This window comes from Schistocerca americana, chromosome 1 (assembly GCF_021461395.2).
Source record: "Schistocerca americana isolate TAMUIC-IGC-003095 chromosome 1, iqSchAmer2.1, whole genome shotgun sequence".
Classification (NCBI taxonomy): domain Eukaryota; kingdom Metazoa; phylum Arthropoda; class Insecta; order Orthoptera; family Acrididae; genus Schistocerca; species Schistocerca americana.
Genome location: NC_060119.1, coordinates 150,244,374 through 150,263,029, shown reverse-complemented (window position 1 = coordinate 150,263,029; position 18,656 = coordinate 150,244,374). Strand labels below are relative to the sequence as shown.

Sequence of the window (18,656 nt, the reverse complement as noted above, 5' to 3'; positions counted from 1 at the left end):
CGTCTCCTTCACTAATGAAAATACACTCAAGTTTTTTTAACGCTCCCGAATCACTCACAGGCACACGTACTGTGTGAGCAAGGAGATTTAACCGCTGCAGTCGTGAGGCTAAGAACTAGGCATTAAGCTTTGGGAGAACTAAAGATCAAACGAGATCCGAGTTGGCACTACGTGATTTTGTATGGTTCTCTAGATGACGACAATGGTGTAAATCTGGGGTCAATGTCATTGGCGAATGATTGCGCCTTTTCAGTTGTATGTGTCGGTCTATTATCATCACCATCACTAACGGATGGTGGTATATGTGGAGAAACAGGAAACGGCAATTCTTCGGCATGTCCACAGGGTGTATGGCAGATGGATGTCACGGTATTGAATATTGTCTTGGAACTGACTCCCGTCCTCAAGGGAGGTACCATACCAAAATAGCAACCTGAAGCACGGTTTGCGGGTTCAAGCCAAATAAAAGGCCCACCAAATTTAGTGGTGATACTTTTACCATGCATCCCAGGATCGAAAGTAGACGATCATGAGGTGCAACACATGCGTGGATCCCACAATTCATCTTAGTCTCCCACTCGACATCCAAAATATACGGTGTAGGCTTGTCTCCAGGCCTTAGTCACTGGTCGCCTTCTTGAACCGCAAGTAACATCACCACAAATATATCAAAAGTTATCACGTTTGTTAATGTAATTTCCATAAATTTTAAACTTGCTACCGCGTAGTGTAGACTTGTTTAGTTATTGATCAGCAATGAGTTAGAGAATTTCAGTTTTATGCAATAGGACTACTACAAGAAGGTTTACATTGTTCTTTTCACACTGTAATAAAAGACGCTAGAATGTTTTCATGGGAAAATTCAGTATTGGATACACTACCTCCTGAGTACCTAATGATATTTTGACAAGGAGATATGCAAATAGCTGATTGGGTATGGACTCCCAGAACAGACCATTGATATTACTGTTCTGAACAAGAGCCTAAGAAAATGTTTCAGAATGGGGAGGTAAAGCGTACATTCACGTTCTACATGTACTTTAGTATACGTTAGTTATTGGTACAGTGTTTTACTGTGTTTCCTAAATACTACAAAAGGCTGTTCAAGAATATATGACGATGTTAGTGACAATGCACTTCCTCGAAAATGAGCTAGGAACCTCTTCAACTGCTGCCACGTTACTGTGTGAGGATACTACCGCCAAGGTACTTATTATATAATCTCAGTGTGTTTATTTGAAATCCGCCAACACCTATCCGTCAGTTATCATGTATTTGTTTCCTTTCTTATTTTAACTGTTCGCTACCTACTTCAGTACGAATATTACACCACACTCGAATTTTTCATGTAAAACACCAAAGTCTAAATCCTTCAGGTTTGAGCATATCTTTTTGATACTGTTTCAGACACCGTTAGTATTTAAGCTCCTTGTACGACCTCTGATACCGAAATTCTTTCCTTACAAAGATCTGAAGTATTCCTTTTATTTAAAAGATACTTTTAAATGGAACATTACTAAATGCTTGGGCAACTCTTCTCCAGCAGTCGTGTGTCATAAAAAGTGGTTAATAGCCCTCATACAGTATTTGTTCCTTACTGTTTATCCACTCTAACAAAGCTTTACCCGGTAACCATCCGGTGCTGCGTTCAATTGGCGTGAAAATTTGTTTTAGTTTTAACTTTTGACCTTGTTCCATTTTCGTAGAGCTGGCAAAATGAAACAGATATGCTTTTCCGTTTGTTTTCTACCGAGCAGAGTAGCACAGTGGTTAGCACACCGGACTCACATTTGGGAGGACGATGGCTCAAACCAGTCTCTGGACATCCTTATTTAGGTTTTCCGTGATTTCTCTAAACACCTTAAGGAAAATCCTAGGATGGCTTCTTCGAAAGGGCGTGGCCACTCTCCTTCTCCGTCCTTCCCTAATACGAGCTTGTGCTCCGTCCCTAATGACCTCGCTGTCGACGGGACGTTAAACAATAATCTCCTCCTCCTCCTACTCCCTTTTATTTTCTAGTTCTGAAGCGATCAACGTTCCAAAATATATAAAGTAATTGCGTCAAAGAAAGTATTAAGTCCTAAACTGTATGTAATTCAGGGTCGCACTGGCGATTCTATTCATGATTTTCGATGCTTTTCGACATTTCATTTTATAATATTTAAATAATATGGCAGTTATAAGAGTCGAGGGACATGAAAGGGAAGCAGTGGTTGGGAAGGGAGTAAGACAGGGTTGTAGCCTCTCCCCGATGTTGTTCAGTCTGTATATTGAGCAAGCAGTAAAGGAAACAAAAGAAAAATTCGGGGTAGGTATTAAAATTCATGGAGAAGAAATAAAAACTTTGAGGTTCGCCGATGACATTGTAATTCTGTCAGAGACAGCAAAGGACTTGGAAGAGCAGTTGAATGGAATGGACAGTGTCTTGAAAGGAGGATATAAGATGAACATCAACAAAAGCAAAACAAGGATAATGGAATGTAGTCTAATTAAGTCGGGTGATGCTGAGGGAATTAGATTAGGAAATGAGGCACTTAAAGTAGTAAAGGAGTTTTGCTATTTGGGGAGCAAAATAACTGATGATGGTCGAAGTAGAGAGGATATAAAATGTAGGCTGGCAATGGCAAGGAAAGCGTTTCTGAAGAAGAGAAATTTGTTAACATCCAGTATTGATTTAAGTGTCAGGAAGTCATTTCTGAAAGTATTTGTATGGAGTGTAGCCATGTATGGAAGTGAAACATGGACGATAAATAGTTTGGACAAGAAGAGAATAGAAGCTTTCGAAATGTGGTGCTACAGGAGAATGCTGAAGATTAGATGGGTAGATCACATAACTAATGAGGAAGTATTGAATAGGATTGGGGAGAAGAGAAGTTTGTGGCACAACTTGACCAGAAGAAGGGATCGGTTGGTAGGACATGTTCTGAGGCATCAAGGGATCACCAATTTAGTGTTGGAGGGCAGCGTGGAGGGTAAAAATCGTAGAGGGAGACCAAGAGATGAATACACTAAGCAGATTCAGAAGGATGTAGGTTGCAATAGGTACTGGGAGATGAAAAAGCTTGCACAGGATAGAGTAGCATGGAGAGCTGCATCAAACCAGTCTCAGGACTGAAGACCACAACAACAACAACAACAATATTTTCTTTTGAATAACTGACCCTCGTCAACATAGTGGCCCCCATATCATCAAACTGTTGAACTTATACTGAGTTATTGCGTAATATAACAGCTAATTTCCCCTATTGCATACATTCAGGAGTGTATACTTTTTTTTATTTGCATGCCTGTGGTTTTGAAAGTTACTCCAAAATCGACAATTGGATCCCATGTTAAAACAACCATTCCGTCGACTGTTTATAAGATGTCACCAGCCGCCAGTTATATCACGGTTATCCTTCAGGAGTTCAGGAGGTGGCCATACAAGAGTATTCCAAAACATAGGCACACTTGAATAGATTACGTACAACAGTGCCAAACAAACTCAACAGCAATTTGACCATATGTGTAGGAACAGAAACGCTCAAAAGGAAAAGTAACAATTTAATCTCCAACACCATCAATACTAGCAACAATGTATAGATCACATATCACAGGATTACGGGCAACAATCTTCCTAAATACGTATTCTATATTTAGTAAACAAAGTAAATTTAAAAAATAGTAACAGTGTTAATTGCATTAACAGCCAAAATATTTAATTAATTCTGGTCTTGCCGTCTCTATTTAACAACCGTATCTGCGGGGAATAATTATTTGTATTTTGTCTTGCCATTCTTATTTATTTATCTTACGTTTAATGTAAGATATTACAACACGTTTAAAACATGTTTGGCTCATTACCAGGACTTAGTGTATTCACAAATATGTTACTTAAACTGTCTTCATCTACGTTACCATTCTACTTTTTTGTTCACCATTCGTTGCTGGAGTGGATACTGGGAAATTTGGGGGAGGCTGAAAGGTGGTAAGAAACTAAAGTCCAATGATGTTTTTTGCTGGCGTGGCACAGATCCTGATGTTTGTTATGAGTGACACCACAGTCCGTGCGAAATGCAAGTAGATTTACATTAGTTCTTATGATGCGGTAATGCTGTGATTCACTTTTTAAACATCTGTTGTTGACTTACGGTTTTGGCATCCCAAGCTTCGTTTGCACCGTTGGTACACTGGTGGAGATATTGCGCAACATAGCATTATTACTCAGCTTAATGTGGTACTGATTTGGACGTGATCCACTGCACAAATGTTTCTACATACATGTTAACTATATACACTGGCGAGCAAAAACATTATGGCCACCAGCTTAATAGCTTGTTGGTACAGCTGTGGAACGCAATATAGCACTAATTCTATATCCCATCGATTCTATTGTTTGTTAGTAGGTTTGTTGAGGTATATGGTATCAGATGCCTACACACAAGTCATCTATTTCTCATAAATATCAGGCTGGTAATTTGTGTACGTGGTGACAGCGTCCGATAGCGACCCAGAAGGTTTCCGTCGGATTCACATTAGGAAATTTTGGTGGGAAACATATCAACATGATTTCACTAACGTGCTCTTCCGACCAATTTAGCACGATTCTGGCTTTTAGATATGGACAATTACGCTGCTGGAAGATGACATCTCTGTCAAGGAATTAAAAGGAAGGTCAGTGTTAGCTGTGATATTGATGTTTTATTGATAGCAGAATCGATTTTCGATCACATGATGGTCATCTTCAGTGCTGTGCAAATTGAACTCAGACACTGGTATCAAGTTATCAATAACCAAAACTGAGAAGCGATCACAATAACACAGGGAACTCAAGGAAGACATCAAGCATGAAGGCAAGCAGGTGGTCCACAGCTGAAATGATGTCTTCGATTACTACCACAGGTCCCAAACAATCGCAGGAGAATGTTTTACGTAGCATAATATTGCTCTCATCAGACTCTGCTCATGGCGCGGCGCATATTTTGAGCCGCCATGCGCTTCGATATCAGCGTTTATGGGGACGACTGTCGCTCTGGTGTAGCAAGAAACATGATTCATCCGAAGAGCAGACATTGTTCCAATGATCAACTATCCAGTCCTGGTGGTCCCGCGCCATTACAGTCCTAATTGTTGATGTCGTTGTGTCAACATACGAACACGTAGGTGTCGTCTGCTGCTGAGTTCAGTGTTCAGCAATGTACCGTGAACAGTGTGCTCCCATACACCTGTGGATGTCCCAGCATCGTACTCTTTCGGCAGAGATACAACATATCACAATGTATCCAAATTTGTAGAGCAGACAAACCTCGTAATCGCACGTTCTGTGAAGAGTCCTAGACATCTAACCACTCAGAGCCTAGTGGTAGTTTCACGGATCTTCTACCACTCTCTGTAGATGCCTACGACGTAGCACGAGAACATTCGATCACCTTTGGCGTTTTTGAGATAATCGCTCATCGACTCTGCGTAATAATAATCTAACCTCTGTCAGAGTCCCTTATCTCAGTGGATGTCCCCATTTGCAGCCCACATCTAAAGAATGGCTCTGAGCACTATGGGACTGAACATCGGAGGTCATCAGTCCCCTAGAACTTAGAACTACTTAAACCTAACTAACCTAAGGACATCACACACATCCATGCCTGAGGCAGGATTCAAACCCGCGACCGTAGCGGTCGCGCGGTTCCAGACTGCAGCGCCTAAAACCGCTCGGCCACAGCCCATATCTACCCGGTGGTGATTTCCCATCTGTCTCTGTTCTTCTTACATACATTCCTTACCGCATCACGTGCCCGCAATGCCACCAGATGGCATCCAACATCATGGTGAGCAGTGGTCACAGTATTTTAACTGTTTTTATACTTCTCCGGTTTGTAACAGTCTCTATTTTCATTACATCGTGTTCTGAAAGTTCTACCTGTCTGGTGTACATAATATTTGTTGCACTAGCTGCAGGTAATTTTGTAAATGACAGATACGTCAAGATCAGTATTTGGCGGGTTTATATTCTGAATCAGCGTACTAGTTAGGTCTTAGATTGTGCTGAACGTGATCTTTTGCTTCCGCGTTATTGAATAACCTAGGTAACTAGTTAGATTTTAGTCAGGATACGGCATTTTTACGAATTTAACAGTCGGGGCACTGCCAGTTTCGAGTATAGCTAGCTGTTGTTTGATCAGTTTATTTTTTATCTGTTGTGACGTCGTATTAATGAGTGGTTGTTCATATCCACTGTTTACTGCGGTACACTGTATTCTTTCCATTTCTCATTGGTGTTCTGTCTGTGCAGACGTTTGTGTGCTCTATACAGCACTGCTCTACATGCAGCTTTTTTTTGAGGGAGATGCGATGTGTAGAAGTGTCTTATGTACTGGAGTCTGCAGCAGTTGGTTGCCAGTGAACACTGAAATACATCTTCTGCTTCTGCTTTCAGTCCCCACACATTTCCACATACTGTTATCATCTGTGTACAAACATCGGTACAATGTGTTAAGTGCAAATCGGTATCAGATTAAGCAGTGTAGAAGTTGTGAGCGTGTGGGTGCTATTCTGTCATTCTGCACAACGGATTAATCTGAAATGTACCCTTTACCCTGTGGCTCCTGCAAGATGCAATTTCCACCCCCACACTACTACAGAGGTCAGACAGACGCTCGTAACGTTCCAAAGAGAAGTGCCTGAAAAACTTTCAGCAGTAAATATCTTCTGGAGTCGTCCGCTGTAAGGAAATGACACAAAAATTCACTAAATTTCTTACGTAACTAGTGGGATACTTTGGTACTGGAGTAGTGCTAGTTAGTGTGAGAAAAACATGAAATTAACGAAAATTATTATTTATTTTGCAAAAATTCTGAGAAATCACAATGGCACTTTTAGTTATGTACAAGTTATTTCCGGGTTCTTTATGGAATATGAAGTTACCTCTTAAGGATAGGATTCGCTAATGAAATTTCTATACAGAGTTTAAGATTGTTATTGAATTTGCAGAATGGCTGAGAGCCACACCTACTCAACTCAAATAATTATCTGTTAGAATGTTGCTAGGTACGGTCGAGGCTGTCGCGTGTGAAATGCAGTGAAGTTTTTTGTTGTGGAGGAAATATGGGGCTCGCAGTACTGTGAGCCGCGATGACTGCTGTCTGCACTGCTCGCTGCTGACAAGTAAGATAACTCTCGTTCTATCTGGATTGACCTTCGCCAATCAAGCTCTCCCTACACCTTGATGAAGTCAAGAACTCCTATTTGCCCCTTGTCTATTGGCGTGGTACACCGGTCATACAACCAGTCCACCGTGATGCCACTAAAAAATTCGCTCGCTGGCGTTTAACTATAACTCTGTCCGTTCACGCTGCACAATAAGTGTGGCGGCCAACACAGTGAACAATGCTTAATCGCAAGGAGTCAATACAGAGTTGCACTCCAATTCACTCTCGACAGAGGTGCTCACCCAGTGAAGTACTGAGAAGAGACTTGTTCCTCGCTGTTTGAGTACACGTACGAGTGCAAATGGTGTTGTTACGTGTTCTCGCTCCAAGAGCGACAATGGAATGGCCCCTCTCCACACCAGACGTGAAGGGGTATATCTTTCAGTCTCTTCCATTACTCCTTCAGCTCAAGGCGTTAGGAATATCGTCTGCCAATCATCACTGTTCTTCTAAACCGGGAGAATGACGTTTCGTTTATGGTGACCAATCCGGAAATCTCTAGCACCGGCGTTTGGCGTTTGCTGTCTCCCTGTGAAAACCACTGAAATTGTGTGCTATGTTTGTGAAGAATGCCTAGGTTGGGCGCTCCCACACAATGTAGCGGAATTTGCTTTTAAGCCAAATACGGGGTCATTCTCCCCTTTCACTCGGGCAATCGCTGTCCACTCCACGGGCGGTTGCCGACCAACGTAGACAGGCTGAATCGTCCTCTGAAGGGACCGGACTCTCGGTGTGTGGTCCACCTCTCCCGAACTAAAAGCTCTTGTGGCCGTCATGTCCAGAATGTGTGTGTGTGTACGCCAGCCTCGAGTATCTCAACCCCAGTGTGCACTTGTTATTTGCGTATCGTCTACATGAATTCATACAACATTGGCTTTATCTTATCGAGTTTGGGTTCGAATGAAGCGTCTTGATGTGCGGAATATGATTGTGAGGGCGGAATATGTAAGCACTGAAGGTCAGGATACCATGATGTCTTACAAAGTGTGGTGTCACAAAAAAAAATCTCCACCAGCATTCCAACAATGCAAATTAAGCTCTGGGACGCCAAAATCGAAAGTGTGCAGTTGACATACAAATAATTTATCACACAACTATTGCATCAATACAACTGGTGCTACACTATCTGCATCCCACATAGGCTGTGGTGTTCACAACAACAAACGAGGCGCAGCTCTCCCCCCCCCCCCCCCCTCCCCCACACACACCATTCCCTCCGCCAGACACCGAATGGCAGCGAACGGTGAACAAAACAGTTGTATGTTAATTTAGATGAATAAAATTTGTCTGTAAGTAACATATATCTCCGTGCATAAACGGCTGATAGTGTGCCAAAAGTGCTTGAAACGTGTTGAAGTACATTAAATTAAACACCAAAATAAATAAATGTGGCTGGTAGCAGAAAATACGAATAACTGGTCAAAAGACTGATGTTCGAGCTATGAAGAACACGACACGCCAGGTTTATACAAAGCATCATCAGCTAAGGCAGGAACAGAACAATGTGTCATTCTGTCAGTACCGGTGAGTTTGTTGTACTCGCAGAGTAAACTACTCCAGTAGACGATTATGAAAAACAACATGCTCTTGAAAGATATAGAAGAAGTTATAAAAGATTGAGTTTGATAGTGTCATCTGATTGCTCTATAATCTGAATTGATCTCTACTGAGGAAAATTCATTTTCGTTGTCTAGCTTCATCTCCTTTGTCGTGATATCATCAACTACTGCACCAGCAGTGAGGACATACTGCAGCACCAAAGACATCAGTCTTATGCGCCTGTAATATCACAGTGCCACATGGAAAGATGTAGGTTCTTATTTACACCCCTTATCTCTCGTGGATAAATTTATAGCGATATGAAAACGGAATAAAGTGTCACACAACCGAACGCTGACGACATGACTGTTGAGGAACTGCTCTGTAAAGACCACCAGAACTTTTCCTTTCCCAGTGACTGACGTGGTAGTTGGCGTCTTGTCCTATTGTTAGGCCACATTCTCAACCACACAAAAATTTGTAACGTCTGCTCGTGTCGTGATAACAATGTAATATCTTTGTGTAACAAGAACCATTAACCTCTTTCTTTTGATCCAATTAGTGAGCATTGATAATACATGGTGAGTTCCTTCACTGGAGAAAATTTCACCTTGGCCAATCCAAGTTTTCCATTTCAGTTTGGCGTCTTGTTTACGATACTGCATCAGTGTTTCGTCCAGACGAATTACACTTAAACATTTGCAATCCTCAGGCGTTTTTGGTCTAGAAACAACAAAGCAGCACCCATTTTCTCCATACTCTGACTTCCACTGAGGTGACCGCCTGCCAGTTCATATGAAATGCATGCTCACTAAGAAATCCCACTTTCACTTCTCTCAGTCCTCCACAGTTTCCGCTCCTGTGCCAATCTCTTGAACTCTAAACAGCTCCTGCACCTCACGTCCCCAGTTACTTGTGGTATATATTACAGCCTATGTTTCGTCTGCAATGTGTACCCTCTACCATTCGCGGTTATAGCGTGGAAGTTCTTTCTTAGTGACTAAGAACATGTTCTGTCATCTGGCCCGCATTCTAGTAAGTCATTCCTAAATATTCCTTTACTCGACGATTCTTCAGAGAACCTTCCCATTTCTTACCTTAACTGTAAACTTCATTTTCAGCAGTATTCCGCAGCACTGCTCTTCAAAGGCTCGGGGTCTCCTTTTCTGGTTCATCAACAGTCCATGAGTCACATCCATACAATACTGTTCCGCAGACGTACATTCTCAGGAATATCTTATGAAAACTTAGACCTAGGTCAGAAGTCTTTTATGTGAGGAATTCTCTCATAGTCTGTGCTAGTCTGGTATAGCTGTTGAATGGTTCTGATCATGCCTAGCAGTAAGGTACAAAGAGTAGAGACAGCACCCATCTGGAATAACACAAGCCTTTACAGGAAACACTTGCAAAACCAAAAACACCACACTATAAGCATTCCTCAGGGTAGCATATGAAGACAAACACTGTTCCTGTTATCCATTAATTACTTTCCTAACAGCGTTAGTCATGGAGCAAAAGCTCTCTTCGCTGATGACTATATTGAACTATCAGCTGTACCGTGTTTGATAGACTGTGTTATGAACAACAGTGTGCACTATCCAAGTTCATATTTCAGTTAAAAATTTTACAACATAAAAATGGCATTATATAACTTGATGTACTGTGATGTAACATTTATTCCACAGAGAAATAAAGGGTATCCCTCAAGATTGGTCACTGAATTATTGAAAACAGTATTCTTTGCATGTCGTTCAAGAAACAATTTTCTCAAATGACATTTATTGTTGAAGCAAATACAAACAGTGAAATTACCTCAAAATGAGTACCTGTTACTATATGCTGTTCAATTATGGACACTCTTCACAACACACAGAACTAACTGGTAGCCCTGTAACTATGACAGACCTGAAGACGATCAGTAAAAATTAAAATCTGTGACGGTGACAATAGACTGAATAAAAAACAGTTGTAATAAATTAGTCGTGACAGTTCTACTCCACCTGACGGTGTGTCGAGCATTCATAAATTATTTAAATAGTTTAGTATTACCGATGCTTAGTATTTAGTATTACCGCATGAGTTACTTAACCGTTTACGATTAATTACCTGTATATAGTTATTTTCTGTACTTAATGAGACAAAATTGACTCACAAAAACCAGCAATTTTATTCCCATAAATATTGCATAAACTTCAACATCAGAGTTCATGTCATAAGTACATATTCAGATGAAATGAAATATACAAACATACAAACTATTTACTATTTCATACTCCTTAATTCCACTCTAGAGTTCCACTCACCAACATTATTAATGTTTTATTTCCATTTACGTACTAAATAGCTTGTTCTGTAAATCTCGACACCTTCTGCTTGTGACGTCAGTATGCATCCTTGGATTATCGTTGTAGCAGTATGTTTACTTTGGATGTGAAGTGTAACAATAGTTTTGATATAGTAATGATCCTCTTTCAGGCAGTTCACCAACAAGAATCCAGTGGACTAGATTCCGCTAAGATGACGCAAGTGTAAAGAAACAGGCCGAAGCCACGATGTAGTGTTCCACTATAGCTTCAACAGCTGCGGTCAAAGACCTGCTAACACAGCAACCTTCCATTGTACCAGATTCCACACAGCCTCCTTCTGCATGACGACATGATGACCGTTGGGCTTGGAAAACTTGCTCCATTTCAGGAAACTTCCAAGTGACCTAGTAACGCGGCAGTGTTACATCTTCCACGTGGTCAGTTAAAGACAGCTGTATTTGAATACCAAGCCCACCTCAGTAGGTCATCTCCGGTGCAGGTCCATTTTACAATACCTGACGTGTGACAGCGCTGCCGCAGAAACACACTATGTCTTAATGATGCCGTCATAATCGGCACAGGTAAGCCATGCTGTGCCAGATGATGACGTACTCATGACCTAGCAACCAACACCACTACCAGGCCGTCCGCTGGCTGACCGCCTGCCGAGAAACCACTCCGCCACCTCATGATCTGAGGCATGACTGGACGACCGCCCAGCACCGAACAGCTGGGTCTGCCAGAGGCCAGCCGCTGCTCTCCAGTCAGTGGACCAGATTTTGATTAAGACCATGCCATAGCCTTCCGCATATCTGGGACACCGAGCTGCAACCGTGCGAGAACGTCGTTGGCGACCGCTTCCCAGCTGCAAACCCTTGTTGAGCCCTTTTTTCGGTCGCTGCCGCTTTGAACAGCCGATTTGACTTTTGTCCAGTCGCGTTGGCATTCGTCGAGCTAACAGCCTGCCTTCCAGCAGTATGAACAAATTGCCAGTGCGTAAACGGCAAATGTCGCTCTGATGCAGGGACAGCAAGGTGCCGTGCGAGGTCGTGCCATGGGTGAGGACACACACATATAACTGTTAAACCTAAGAGAATAATAGACATTGTTATCTTCGCACACACATTTGTGTGCAGCGAGTCACCCTCACCTTTCTACGATGCTACACTCTGGAGTCACTCCTGCCTCTTTGACCATCTGTCCAACCCCAGACGCCCAACGGGGGTCTCGAGCGCCTCTTGACAAACAAGAAGATCGTTCGTATCACCCAGTAGTGGTCATTGCGCTACTGGCCCACTACAAGAATAATGGGGGGAATACATGGAAATTTGTGGTAAGGTCTTATGGGACCACACTGCAGAGGCCCTCCGTCCCTAAGCTTACACACTATTTATTCTAACTTAAACTGACTTACGCCAAGGACGACACACACAGGGCGGAGTCGAACATCCGACGGCGGGAGCCACGCGGACCGTGACAATGCGCCTGAGACCGCGCAACTACCCCGCGTGGCGATTTGGGGGCATATACTCTAGAGTGCTTATGCAGACACAGATAGTACACCAAACGTCATAAGCACACATTACCATCACTCATAAAATCAAAACGGGCTTTATGTACTTGAGTATCTTCATGACTTACAAAAACAAGGGAATGTTCACTTTCAGAAGATTATGCACTAAGCGGTTTTGCCATGCTTCAAAGGAACTGCAGGAAAACATCAATTTGTTTACATCATCGCCTTTCTTCCGACAGTCGTACAAGGGTTACACTTGGTGCTGAAACTAAAGTAAACTCCTCCTGAACAGGCCATGAAGGCCTAATCCATTATCACTGGGAAGGAGTTGAAGCATATTTGACATGCACTTGTATCATAGCCATTATCAGCTTCCTGTTCACTTAAAATTTTTGAAACTAGAGGGAGCTTCTAATCTTCCCTGTTGGCCGATGCACCTGATCCAGTGTTACAGGAGTTAACTGGTTGGTTGGAGGGAAGAGATCAAACTGCGAGGTCATCGGTCTCATTGGATTACGGAAGGACGGGGAAGGAAGTCGGTCTTTCAAAGGAACCATCCCGGCATTTGCCTGGAGTGATTTAGGGAAATCATGGAAAACCTAAAGCAGGAAGGCCGGAAGCGGGATTGAACCGTCGTCCTCCCGAATGCGAGTCCAGTGTGCTAACTACTGCGCCACCTCGCTCGGTGCTACAGGAGTCTAACCATCCTAAGTGGTTGTCAGTAAAAATGGCTGTTGTCTCTCCCTTGTCTCTGTCATGCGTATGCAGTTTTGTACGTGGCTGCTACGAGCTGCTTCATGACTGCGGGTGTTTTGCTGTACTTTGTAGGTCAGGAAGATATTGGTAGGCGGCACCGCTTTATCGTGGCGCTGTCTATGTTCCGGCAGCTGGCGGAGGCAGTGGACTCTTCCTCCAGCTACAGTCCCCTGCGGGGGAGGATGCGTCCAGCAGCAAGGCGTCAGGGAGTCAGGTGTGTACTGGGATGTGTTCTACAGCAGAGTAGTATAAGTCATGGTAAAAAAATTTAATCAATGCAGTTATGTCATCTTTATAATCATGACTGACTTCTTGAGATTTGAGCACCTTAAATATATAGCACCGTCTCACATTCAATCATTCTAATAAATAGGGAATAATGTGAAGCAAATTAATGATTTGTGATTCTCTTGTATCGGTAGTGATTTGCACTTACTAAAATGCCTAAATCCTTCGTGAAACATTCTGTTATTACATCGCTAATAGTGGTCTTGTCTCATTACTTTTGTCACTCACACTGGGGATGTGATGTCTCGATAGATTTTTCACTAGATTTTGTTGCTGTAAACAAAAAAAAAAGGAAATAGGGGGCCATAAAAGAGATCAGCAGAACACAAGACAACACAAGGCAGGAAATGAAGTCAGCTACGTAAGCCGATATTTTTGGCTCTGAGCACTATGGGACTTAACATCTTAGGTCATCAGTCCCCTAGAACTTAGAACTACTTAAACCTAACTTACCTAAGGACAGCACACAACACCCAGTCATCACGAGGCAGAGAAAATCCCTGACCCCGCCGGGAATCGAACCCGGGAACCCGGGCGTGGGAAGCGAGAACGCTACCGCACGACCACGAGCTGCGGACGCCGATATTTTTCGGACAGCCACTAACACAGGCTATCGGCAGGCCTGGGAACAGAAGGGACTGATGGGATGGACTACTTTACCCTTACCCGTGTAACCCCTCACAGGTAGTCTTCTCAGATTCCTACTGCACGGTTCTAGTCTCCAAGCGAAAGAGTCATTTATGTTTGTTTAGCTGGATATATTACGAAATAATTATTTCATGTCGTCTGTAATCCAAATGGGGAATATAATAACAGGTGATCAGTTGGGCTATTTCACCAAACATTATTTGGGTAAGCTACTGGTAACAACATTTGGTTGATGAGAGACTATAGATTATTCCAAGAATCTCACTAGACAAGAAGTTACTTATTGAAGAACCAGTTCATATATTCAGAAAGTTGTGTTATTTGTTATTATTATTATTTATGTTACTATTGTTTATGTTATATGTTTATGTTATACTTGTGGCAGCAGGGCAGAAATGTCATGCACCTCTTTGACCCCAATGCTTGGCAAGCACTCAGCATGCAGCCTCGACCCACAATGGCAGTGGAAATAGTGGCATCGGCAACTAGTGCCACCACAGAGTCACAGACCATTCTGTGCACTATAGACTTGCTGTTCCAGGTGTATGTGATATAGAATCCAGGACTGTGGACCCATATAAAATTTATATATCTGCTCATAGTAATATAAGTGATACATCAGACGAGTTTAAGTATATGTGTTTTCTCATGGGAGAAACGTAATATTGGCATATGATGACACTATTATAATGTTGTATAGTTTGACAAGGAATAAGAGTATACAATAGTAAACCCGAAACCTAGACCATGGGCAGAAGTCAGTAACATAGAAAAATAATCTAGCTTTACATGTAAGAATAATTCATATCAAGTATCAACAGTGGATAAAAACTGTTCACATGCACTCATTAACAATATATACCACCTGTAACAATATAAAACACCATATGCTTCGTAAATGGGAACACAATACAGACCTTTGTGACGGTACACGTCGAGACGTTATAAAATATTCATAAGAATAGTAGAGGCCAGTCCCTTGTTCATTGGTGGTTAAGGATTTAAATCTCAGGAGGCAAGAAACTCGACAAACAAACTGTAAATGTCAGAGATTCATCTACCTCAGTGGGTAACAATACGTTATAAGAGTCACAGTGCAGACCTTATATGAGGACTATCAGATTATGTCATTACACATAACAGACTTCAACTACAAATTAGTGATTTTAAAATCTAAGCCCCAGGCATTAAACATTAACATTAAAAACCATGCCCAACATGGGCCTAGATTTGGAGAGCATTTGCTTAATTTACGACTTAACCATGTACTTAGAACTTGTAGATAAACAATGTATTTTCACGATGTATATGTTAGCCTATTGAGATTTATGTTAACAATTTAGGATTCACCTAAGACTGGGTTCATTTCACATGTTTCATTACTTGTATAAAACACTTCCTGGGCAAAGACATAAAGTATTTTCATACACGTTACTAGACTCAGTAAGAATGACAACATAACTCACAATGTGAGCACGATGTTTTCTAACATATACTTTATTTTATCTATTCTTTTGGCAGCTGATAGAGTATACCTTCACTGGCAACCGACATTGAAAATGGCAGGACTATTTTGAACTGTATTCTTCGTAGTCCATACTAAATTTGTGATCTGTGTTGTATCTTCATTGTCAACCGACACTGAAAATGGCAGGACTATTTTGAACTGTGTTCTTTGTAGTCCTTACGAAATATGTGATCTGTGTTGTTCCTCGGTCAACTGGGATCAGCTTTCATAATACACTCCTGGAAATGGAAAAAAGAACACATTGACACTGGTGTGTTAGACCCACCATACTTGCTCCGGACACTGCGAGAGGGCTGTACAAGCAATGGTCACACGCACGACACAGCGGACACACCAGGAACCGCGGTGTTGGCCGTCGAATGGCGCTAGCTGCGCAGCATTTGTGCACCGCCGCCGTCAGTGTCAGCCAGTTTGCCGTGGCATACGGAGCTCCATCGCAGTCTTTAACACTGGTAGCATGCCGCGACAGCGTGGACGTGAACCGTATGTGCAGTTGACGGACTTTGAGCGAGGGCGTATAGTGGGCATGCGGGAGGCCGGGTGGACGTACCGCCGAATTGCTCAACACGTGGGGCGTGAGGTCTCCACAGTACATCGATGTTGTCGCCAGTGGTCGGCGGAAGGTGCACGTGCCCGTCGACCTGGGACCGGACCGCAGCGACGCACGGATGCACGCCAAGACCGTAGGATCCTACGCAGTGCCGTAGGGGACCGCACCGCCACTTCCCAGCAAATTAGGGACACTGTTGCTCCTGGGGTATCGGCGAGGACCATTCGCAACCGTCTCCATGAAGCTGGGCTACGGTCCCGTACACCCTTAGGCCGTCTTCCGCTCACGCCCCAACATCGTGCAGCCCGCCTCCAGTGGTGTCGCGACAGGCGTGAATGGAGGGACGAATGGAGACGTGTCGTCTTCAGCGATGAGAGTCGCTTCTGCCTTGGTGCCAATGATGGTCGTATGCGTGTTTGGCGCCGTGCAGGTGAGCGCCACAATCAGGACTGCATACGACCGAGGCACACAGGGCCAACACCCGACATCATGGTGTGGGGAGCGATCTCCTACACTGGCCGTACACCACTGGTGATCGTCGAGGGGACACTGAATAGTGCACGGTACATCCAAACCGTCATCGAACCCATCGTTCTACCATTCCTAGACCGGCAAGGGAACTTGCTGTTCCAACAGGACAATGCACGTCCGCATGTATCCCGTGCCACCCAACGTGCTCTAGAAGGTGTAAGTCAACTACCCTGGCCAGCAAGATCTCCCCCATTGAGCATGTTTGGGACTGGATGAAGCGTCGTCTCACGCGGTCTGCACGTCCAGCACGAACGCTGGTCCAACTGAGGCGCCAGGTGGAAATGGCATGGCAAGCCGTTCCACAGGACTACATCCAGCATCTCTACGATCGTCTCCATGGGAGAATAGCAGCCTGCATTGCTGCGAAAGGTGGATATAGACTGTACTAGTGCCGACATTGTGCATGCTCTGTTGCCTGTGTCTATGTGCCTGTGGTTCTGTCAGTGTGATCATGTGATGTATCTGACCCCAGGAATGTGTCAATAAAGTTTCCCCTTCCTGGGACAATGAATTCACGGTGTTCTTATTTCAATTTCCAGGAGTGTAGTTCCTTTAAATTTGATCATATCGTATTTTAACAGCAATCTGTTGCTATTTAACGTCAATGTACATGATGGTTGGGGGTGTAGCATCGTCGTAAGGTTGAGGACTTCCGATAAATGTAGGTGAAAGATGAATTGTTTTTCCATCTAAGGTATTTGCCTTTGTAAGTACTTCTGTATTTATCTTTGACATTTGTGTGAATCTTATTTGGTGGACATAATGAGTACATCCTATTTTTCGCTCTCCTGTTGATAGTCTTCCTATGAAGGCGGACTGAGTGATCGAAACAGTAGCAAATAAAGGTTTACTTATACATGTGATGGTTTATACTACTATTTTTTAAGTATCTGTGTTTTATTTATATTTTAATTCCAACTATTGCATGCACTCAGTCTTCAGGCCACAAGTAGCCCATCGGGACCATCCGACCGCCGTGTCATTCTCTGCTGGGGATGCGGATCGGATCCGCAGCACACTGTCAGCACACTGCTCTCCCGGTCGTTATGATGGTTTTCCTTGACCGGGACCGCTACCATTCGGTCGAGTAGCTCCTCAATTGGCATCACGATGCTGAGTGCACCCCGAAAAACGGCAACAGCGCATGGCGGCCTGGATGGTCACCCATCCAAGTGCTGGCCACGCCCGACAGCGCTTAACTTCGGTGATCTGACGGGAACCGGTGTATCCATTGCGGCAAGGCCGTTGCAACTATTACATGCGATTGCAAAACTTAATATAGCTCTCATGAAGTGTTGTGCTACAGTTTTGTTTGTTGCCTAACTATGACAGAGAATAATGTATTTGCGATTTGGTAGTTGACACAACTTTCACACATTGCCAAGGACCGATGGCACAATACAGTTTTGAGATTCGATAGTTGAACCTAATATGACACCATGACACGTACACTATCTCATCAACAGTATCTGGGCCCCTCTTATTGTACTTTAATACGTGAGGTTTTCACCATTCGTCTCTGTGGCAGTTTGAACTGCTGGGAATGCTTTCAAAATGATGTTTGAAATTCTGTGGACGAATGGGAGCCCAATCTTCCTCAAGAGTCGAAACCACAGATGGTAGTGATGTTGAATGCTGGAGTCTGGAGTGAGGTCGACGTTCTAAATCATTCCAAAAACGTTCCGCTGGGTTCATACCAGAACTCTGGGCAGGCCTTTCCGTATCAGGAAGTTATCGTCCAAAACCAATAGCCTCACAGATGCTACTTTGAGACGGGTGTCTTGTCATCCTGATACAATTACTCATCGTC

The 18,656-nt window shown here is 43.2% G+C and overlaps 1 pseudogene; it reads right to left on the bottom strand.

Moving 5' to 3' along the window:
• Positions 1 to 17,978: 17,978 nt before the first annotated feature.
• On the bottom strand, positions 17,979 to 18,096 carry LOC124559742 (annotated as a pseudogene).
• Between the last annotated feature and the right edge of the window lie 560 nt (positions 18,097 to 18,656).